A 6,565-nucleotide genomic window follows, 5' to 3' on the forward strand; every position below is an offset into this window, starting at 1 on the left:
CAGGCACTCTGGGGCCAGGCACTCTGGGGCCAGGCACTCTGGGGCCAGGCCCTCTGGGGCCAGGCACTCTGGGGCCAGGCACTCTGGGGCCAGGCCCTCTGGGGCCAGGCAAGGCACTCTGGGGCCAGGCACTCTGGGGCCAGGCAAGGCACTCTGGGGCCAGGCACTCTGGGGCCAGGCACTCTGGGGCCAGGCACTCTGGGGCCAGACCCTCTGGAGCCAGGCACTCTGGGGCCAGGCACTCTGGGGCCAGGCACTCTGGAGCCAGGCACTCTGGGGCCAGGCACTCTGGAGCCAGGCCCTCTGGGGCCAGGCACTCTGGAGCCAGGCACTCTGGGGCCAGGCCCTCTGGGGCCAGGCACTCTGGAGCCAGGCCCTCTGGGGCCAGGCACTCTGGGGCCAGGCACTCTGGGGCCAGGCCCTCTGGGGCCAGGCACTCTGGAGCCAGGCCCTCTGGGGCCAGGCACTCTGGGGCCAGGCACTCTGGGGCCAGGTGTTATGGTTATGCAGGGGCACCGCTAGGCTTTCTGGGCCCCCTGGCTAATTTGTACTCTAGGCACCAAAATCTAAATCACACAGGAAAGTCTGGGGTTCTGCTGGGGCCCTGTGTGACCAGGGCCCTTAGAAGCATCCTGATCTTCCTTCCTGGTACAGGGCCCATGGGGTTAATGTGGGGGTTAGGGTGGAGTTTTTTGTGGAGGTCTCATGCTGACTAAGCTGTGGAAGGGTGGTGTTGGAGGTTGGGCAGGGGGAGGGTGGTGTTGGGGGTTGGGTGGGGGGAGGGTGGTGTTGGGGGTTGGGCGGGGGGAGGGTGGTGTTGGGCGGGGGGAGGGTGGTGTTGGGCGGGGGGAGGGTGGTGTTGGGGGTTGGGTGGGGTGAGGGTGTTGTTGGGGGTTGGGTGGGGGGAGGGTGGTGGTGGGGGGAGGGTGGTGTTGGGGGTTGGGCGTTGGAAGGGTGGTGTTGGGGGTTGGGCGGGGGGAGGGTGGTGTTGGGCGTTGGGAGGGTGGTGTTGGGGGTTGGGTGGGGGGAGGGTGGTGTTGGGGGTTGGGTGGGGTGAGGGTGGTGTTGGGGGTTGGGCGGGGGGAGGGTGGTGTTGGGCGGGGGGAGGGTGGTGTTGGGGGTTGGGTGGGGTGAGGGTGGTGTTGGGGGTTGGGTGGGGTGAGGGTGGGGTTGGGGGTTGGGCAGGGGGAGGGTGGTGTTGGGGGTTGGGTGGGGGAGGGTGGTGTTGGGGGTTGGGTGGGGGAGGGTGGTGTTGGGGGTTGGGCGGGGGGAGGGTGGTGTTGGGGGTTGGGCGGGGGGAGGGTGGTGTTGTGGGTTGGGTGGGGGAGGGTGGTGTTGGGGGTTGGGCGGGGGGAGGGTGGTGTTGGGGGTTGGGTGGGGGAGGGTGGTGTTGGGGGTTGGGCGGGGGGAGGGTGGTGTTGGGGGTTGGGCGGGGGGAGGGTGGTGTTGTGGGTTGGGTGGGGGAGGGTGGTGTTGGGGGTTGGGCGGGGGGAGGGTGGTGTTGGGGGTTGGGTGGGGGAGGGTGGTGTTGGGGGTTGGGCGGGGGGAGGGTGGTGTTGGGGGTTGGGTGGGGGGAGAGGTGACCAACGGGTGTGCAGTAACACTGCGGCTCTTTCTAGAGGCATGTTCATGTGCTCATCAACCACAGCTGGGGAGTGTGTGTGTGTGTGTGTGTGTGTGTGTGTGTGTGTGTGTGTGTGTGTGTGTGTGTGTGTGTGTGTGTGTGTGTGTGTGGGGGTGGTGATAAGGATGTAACTGATGTTCAAAACCGCAAATGAATTTCCTCCTACTAGCAGGGTAAACACAGAGGTACTCCTGGTAGGACTGAAAGCTAGCTGCGCTCGTCTCTGACGGAGCTCATGAATGATTCAGCGGCAGGTGATTGAAGATGTGAGACAGGGCTTGTAGGTGCACGGATGTCTAGTGCTGCATGCTGGGGGTTTGTGTCACATTGTTTTAAGATGAAACTCCCTGTCGCTGGTGCGTTCTGCAGTCAAGTGTTGCTTAGTGTTAGTGTTGCCAAGAGACTGTCAAGCCCTCTCTCTGTGTCCCTCCCCCTCTCTCCCTCTCTCTCTCTCTCTCTCTCTCTCTCTCTCTCTCTCTCTCTCTCTCTCTCTCTCTCTCTCTTCCTCTCTCTCTCTATCTCAATTCAATTCAATTCAGCTTTATTAGTATGACAGTCATTACAACCGTATTGTCAAAGCAAGAGGCACAACAACAGACAACCATACATCAACAACACAATTCAAAAACAACATGAGGAACGACAGTTCCTCTCTCTCTCTCCCTCTCTCTCCCACTCTCTCTCTCTCTCTCTGTCTTCTCTCTCTCCCTCTTCCTCTCCCTCTCCCCCTCCCTCTTCCTCTCTCTCTCTCTCTCCCTCCCCGTCTCTCTCTCTCCTTTTCTCTCTCCATCTCTCTCTCCCCCCCCCTCTCTCTCTCTCTTCCTCTCTCTCTCTCTCTCTCTCTTCCTCTCTCTACCTCTCCCCCCCCCCCCCTCTCTCTCTCTCTCTCTCTCTCTCTTCCTCTCTCTACCTCTCCCCCCCTCTCTCTCTCTCTCTCTCTCTCTTCCTCTCCCTCCCTCCCTCTCCCTCCCCCCCCTCTCTCTCTCTCTTGGGTTTCAACTATGAGAGACAGTTGTTCCTCACCCGCCCTGGGGAAATGGATTTGGCGGAGTTGACTCCCTTTTACCGGTCTATGATGCTGGCGTGGCAAAAGACTCTGGCAGTCACAAGGGCCCTAACTGCACCGGGGGCGTAGGTGTGGCAGGAGTCACAAATCTATCCTGTCCTTCGGGGTGGGCGGGTGTGGGACCCTGGAGCAAGTAAACAGGAAGGCTTTCTACATGATGGCTGTCAAAGTGCGGCATCAGAGAGCAATGGTGGAGGTTAGGCCCTGATAGGATGCTGGCGCACCCTGTATAAGCCTCCCACAGAGAAGCGCACAGCTGATCTGCAGTGGAGGATTATTCACGGGGCAATCGCTACTAACAGACATGTGTGTCTTTTTTGGAAGACACAGGAATGTCTTTTTTGCGATCAGGAGGAGGATGTTAGGCATCTTTTTAGTCAGTGTTCCAGGCTACAGGCACTGTTTCAGGTGCTGCAGGACTGGGGTAGGAGGCTCGGGGGGGAGTTTTCACTGCGGCTGTTTCTAGGCGGACCCAGGTACTCAGTTCCAGAGAAGAGGAGAGTATGCCTCGCATCTTTCCTTTTTGGGCAGGCCAAGCTCGCTATATGGAAGACGAGGAAGAGTAGGCGTTTGGGAGTGGGGTCGGTTGATGCGAGAGCAGTGTTGCTGGGGCTGGTCACGGCAAGATTGAGAATTGAGTTCTCGTATTACAAGTTGGTGGGAAATTGGAGGTCTAGAGTTAAAGCTGTGAATAGGGGGTTTGTATTTATTGTTTTCTTTTGTGTTTTTTGCTGTTTTGGGGGGGTATCTTTTTTTTGGGGGGGGGGGGGGGTTGGTTTGAGGAACTAATATTGTGTGGGAGTTGTAAGTGAAGTGGTTTTGTCTTGATATGAAGGGTTTGGTGTGGTGAGACAGCTTGGTTGGCTGGTAGTTCTAACTGCCCAATAAAGGTATCTTTAAAAGTCAAAAGTCTCTCTGTCTCTCTTCCTCCCCCCTTCTCTCTCTCTCTCTCTCTCTCTCTTCCCTCTCTTCCTCTCTCTCTCTCTCTCTCTCTCTCTCTCTCTCTCTCTCTCTTCCTCTCTCTCTCTATCCCTGCTGTTGAGAACATGCTTCCCAAGTGCTGAGCCTTCAGGGCCAGGCTGGTGAAGGAGCAGAAGCACCATGTTGGTGTTTCATAATTGCTTATGAAAACAAAGGGGCCTTTGGGAGTCCTGTTTGCTTGAAGCTTGGAGCTGATTGGAGGAGAGCCGGATGAGGGACAGGATGAAAGTTTGACTAGAAGAGATGGACTCTTCTTTCACGAGAGCTCCACTCACACACACACACACACACTCCACACACACACACACACACACACATGCACACACATGCACACTCACACTCCACACACACGCTCCACCAACTCCATCTGTGCTCTCTGTCTGCAGGCGCTGTGTTAAACGTCAGACTCTGGATATTGTGGGATTTTGTATCTCAGCTAATTTGAAGTCTTGTGGGGAATATTGTGGTTACTGAATGTTCCTGCTGTCATCATTTGTGTCTGTAGTTCATCACATGCTTCAGTTTAACCATCACCATAGGACAGGGTACCTATAGGCCTGCCACAGCCCCCCCCCCATCCACACACACCTACACACGTATATACACACCTACACACGCACGTATTTACGCACTTACACGCTGTGTGTGTGTGTGATGTGGATGATGTGGGTGATGTGGGTGATGATGTGGGTGATGTGGGTGATGATGTGGGTGATGTGGGTGATGTGGTGGGCCGGTAGGCTGGGCAGGACTCTCATCTGGTCCGTCATAAACCATCGACCCCAGCTGAGTTGCAAACCATCAACGCCTGATGGAAATGATGACCATGATGGAGATGGTATCAACCCTAGTGAGGGTGTAATCATCATGATTATTATTTCACCAGGGAGCAAAATGACTGTTTCCCTGCTGGACATACTGTACTGCAGGAACAAAGTAGGACTGTAGAAACTGCCTGTCTCTTTCTCTCTCCCTCCCCCCCCCCCTCTCTCTCTCTCTCTCTCTCTCTCTCTCTCTCTCTCTCTCTTCCTCCCTCCCTCCCTTTCTCTCTGTCTCTCTCTATCTCTCTGTCTCTCTCTGTCTCTCTCTGTCTCTCTCTATCTCTCTCTCTCTCCTCCTCATAGATGACCCCCTGTGTGAGGTTAGGGCTGAATCAGTGTGTTTTATAGCTCCTATCATCCTGCCTGTGTATATGCTACTTAAACTAATATCACCCATCTTGGCTGATCGTTCTAAATGGACCTCTCTCTGTGATGGTGACCAGTAAAGGACCTCTCTCCCTCTCTCTCTCTCTCTCTCTCTCCATCTCTCCTTTTCTCCATCTCCATCTCTCTCTCCATCTCCCTCTCCCTCTCTCTCTCTCTCTCTCTCTCTCTCTCCCTCCCTCTCCCTCTCCCTCTCCCTCTCCCTCTCTCTCTCTCTCTCTCTCTCTCTCTCTCTCTCTCTCTCTCTCTCTCTCTCTCTCTCTCTCTCTCTCTCTCTCTTTCTCTCTCTCTCTCTCTCTCTCTCTCTCACTCGTCCTCTCTTTCCCCATCTACTTCCCAGACTTGAGTCTGTGTCTTTAGATATGCTAATGTGCCTCAGATCAAACGGCCCGGTGCTCTCCGAGAGATGCCCTCACGCCTGGACTCCTCCAGCCTCATTTCCATAAATCTGCTGTTATTGTACAGCGTAGGTCTATTCTCAGATGCACAACGGGTCACTAACTCACAAGGCGATAGTGTTAGCCCCCTTCTCTCTCTCTCTCTCTCTCTCTCTCTCTCTCTCTCTCTCTCTCTCTCTCTCTCTCTCTCTCTCTCTCTCTCTCTCTCTCTCTCTCTCTCTCTCTCTCTCTCTCTCTACACCCTCTGAATGGCCCTTATCGTTGTTCCATTAAGAGCTTCTTTCCCCAAAGTCAACCTTCACCACAGGTTTCTCGTTTAATGATAATAAGGATGGGTTCATTTAACAGATGCTTTTATCCAAAGAGACAGACAGGTGGTGGTGGGGGGGCAGGGATAAGGTGTGGGGGGCACAGACAGACAGGGGCAAGGTGGGGGGGGGGGTTGAAGCTGCAACCTCTTGATCTGTAGTCAAACACTACCAGTGAGTTGGAGTGATAGTGTGAGAGACTAAGTGACCTGCAGCTACTCCTGTGATCGATATCAACTGTCCATCAACAGGAATGAAATGTCAAGTAGTATATTGTTCAGAGCAAACCCTAACCCTGCTCCTGGAGAGATACCCTCCTGTAGGGTTACACTCCAACCCTGCTCCTGGAGAGATACCCTCCTGTAGGGTTACACTCCAACCCTGCTCCTGGAGAGATACCCTCCTGTAAGGTTACACTCCAACCCTGCTCCTGGAGAGATACCCTCCTGTAGGGTTACACTCCAACCCTGCTCCTGGAGAGATACCCTCCTGTAGGGTTACACTCCAACCCTGCTCCAGGAGAGATACCCTCCTGTAGGGTTACACTCCAACCCTGCTCCTGGAGAGATACCCTCCTGTAGGGTTATACTCTATCCCTGCTCCTGGAGAGATACCCTCCTGTAGGGTTATACTCTATCCCTGCTCATGGAGAGATACCCTCCTGTAGGGTTACACTCCAACCCTGCTCCTGGAGAGATACCCTCCTGTAGGGTTACACTCCAACCCTGCTCCAGGAGAGATACCCTCCTGTAGGGTTACACTCCAACCCTGCTCGTGGAGAGATACCCTCCTGTAGGGTTACACTCCAACCCTGCTCCTGTAGAAGTATGTTATCTCTTTGTGACCCCTGGGTGATCCCTTTGTGATCTCTGGGTGATCTCTGGGTGATCTCTGGGTGACCCCTGGGTGACCCCTGGGTGATCCCTTTGTGATCCCTGGTTGATCTCTGTGTGATCTCTGGGTGATCTCTGTGTGATCTCTGG

At 55.3% G+C, this 6,565-nt stretch overlaps 1 protein-coding gene across 1 annotated transcript in view; it reads left to right on the forward strand.

The window, feature by feature from the left end:
* LOC146246472 (protein kinase C-binding protein NELL1-like) overlaps positions 1–6,565 on the forward strand; it is a 109,261-nt gene that overhangs the window by 46,862 nt on the left and 55,834 nt on the right.

This window comes from Hypomesus nipponensis, chromosome 19 (genome assembly GCF_054491055.1).
Source record: "Hypomesus nipponensis isolate SF chromosome 19, ASM5449105v1, whole genome shotgun sequence".
Taxonomy (NCBI): domain Eukaryota; kingdom Metazoa; phylum Chordata; class Actinopteri; order Osmeriformes; family Osmeridae; genus Hypomesus; species Hypomesus nipponensis.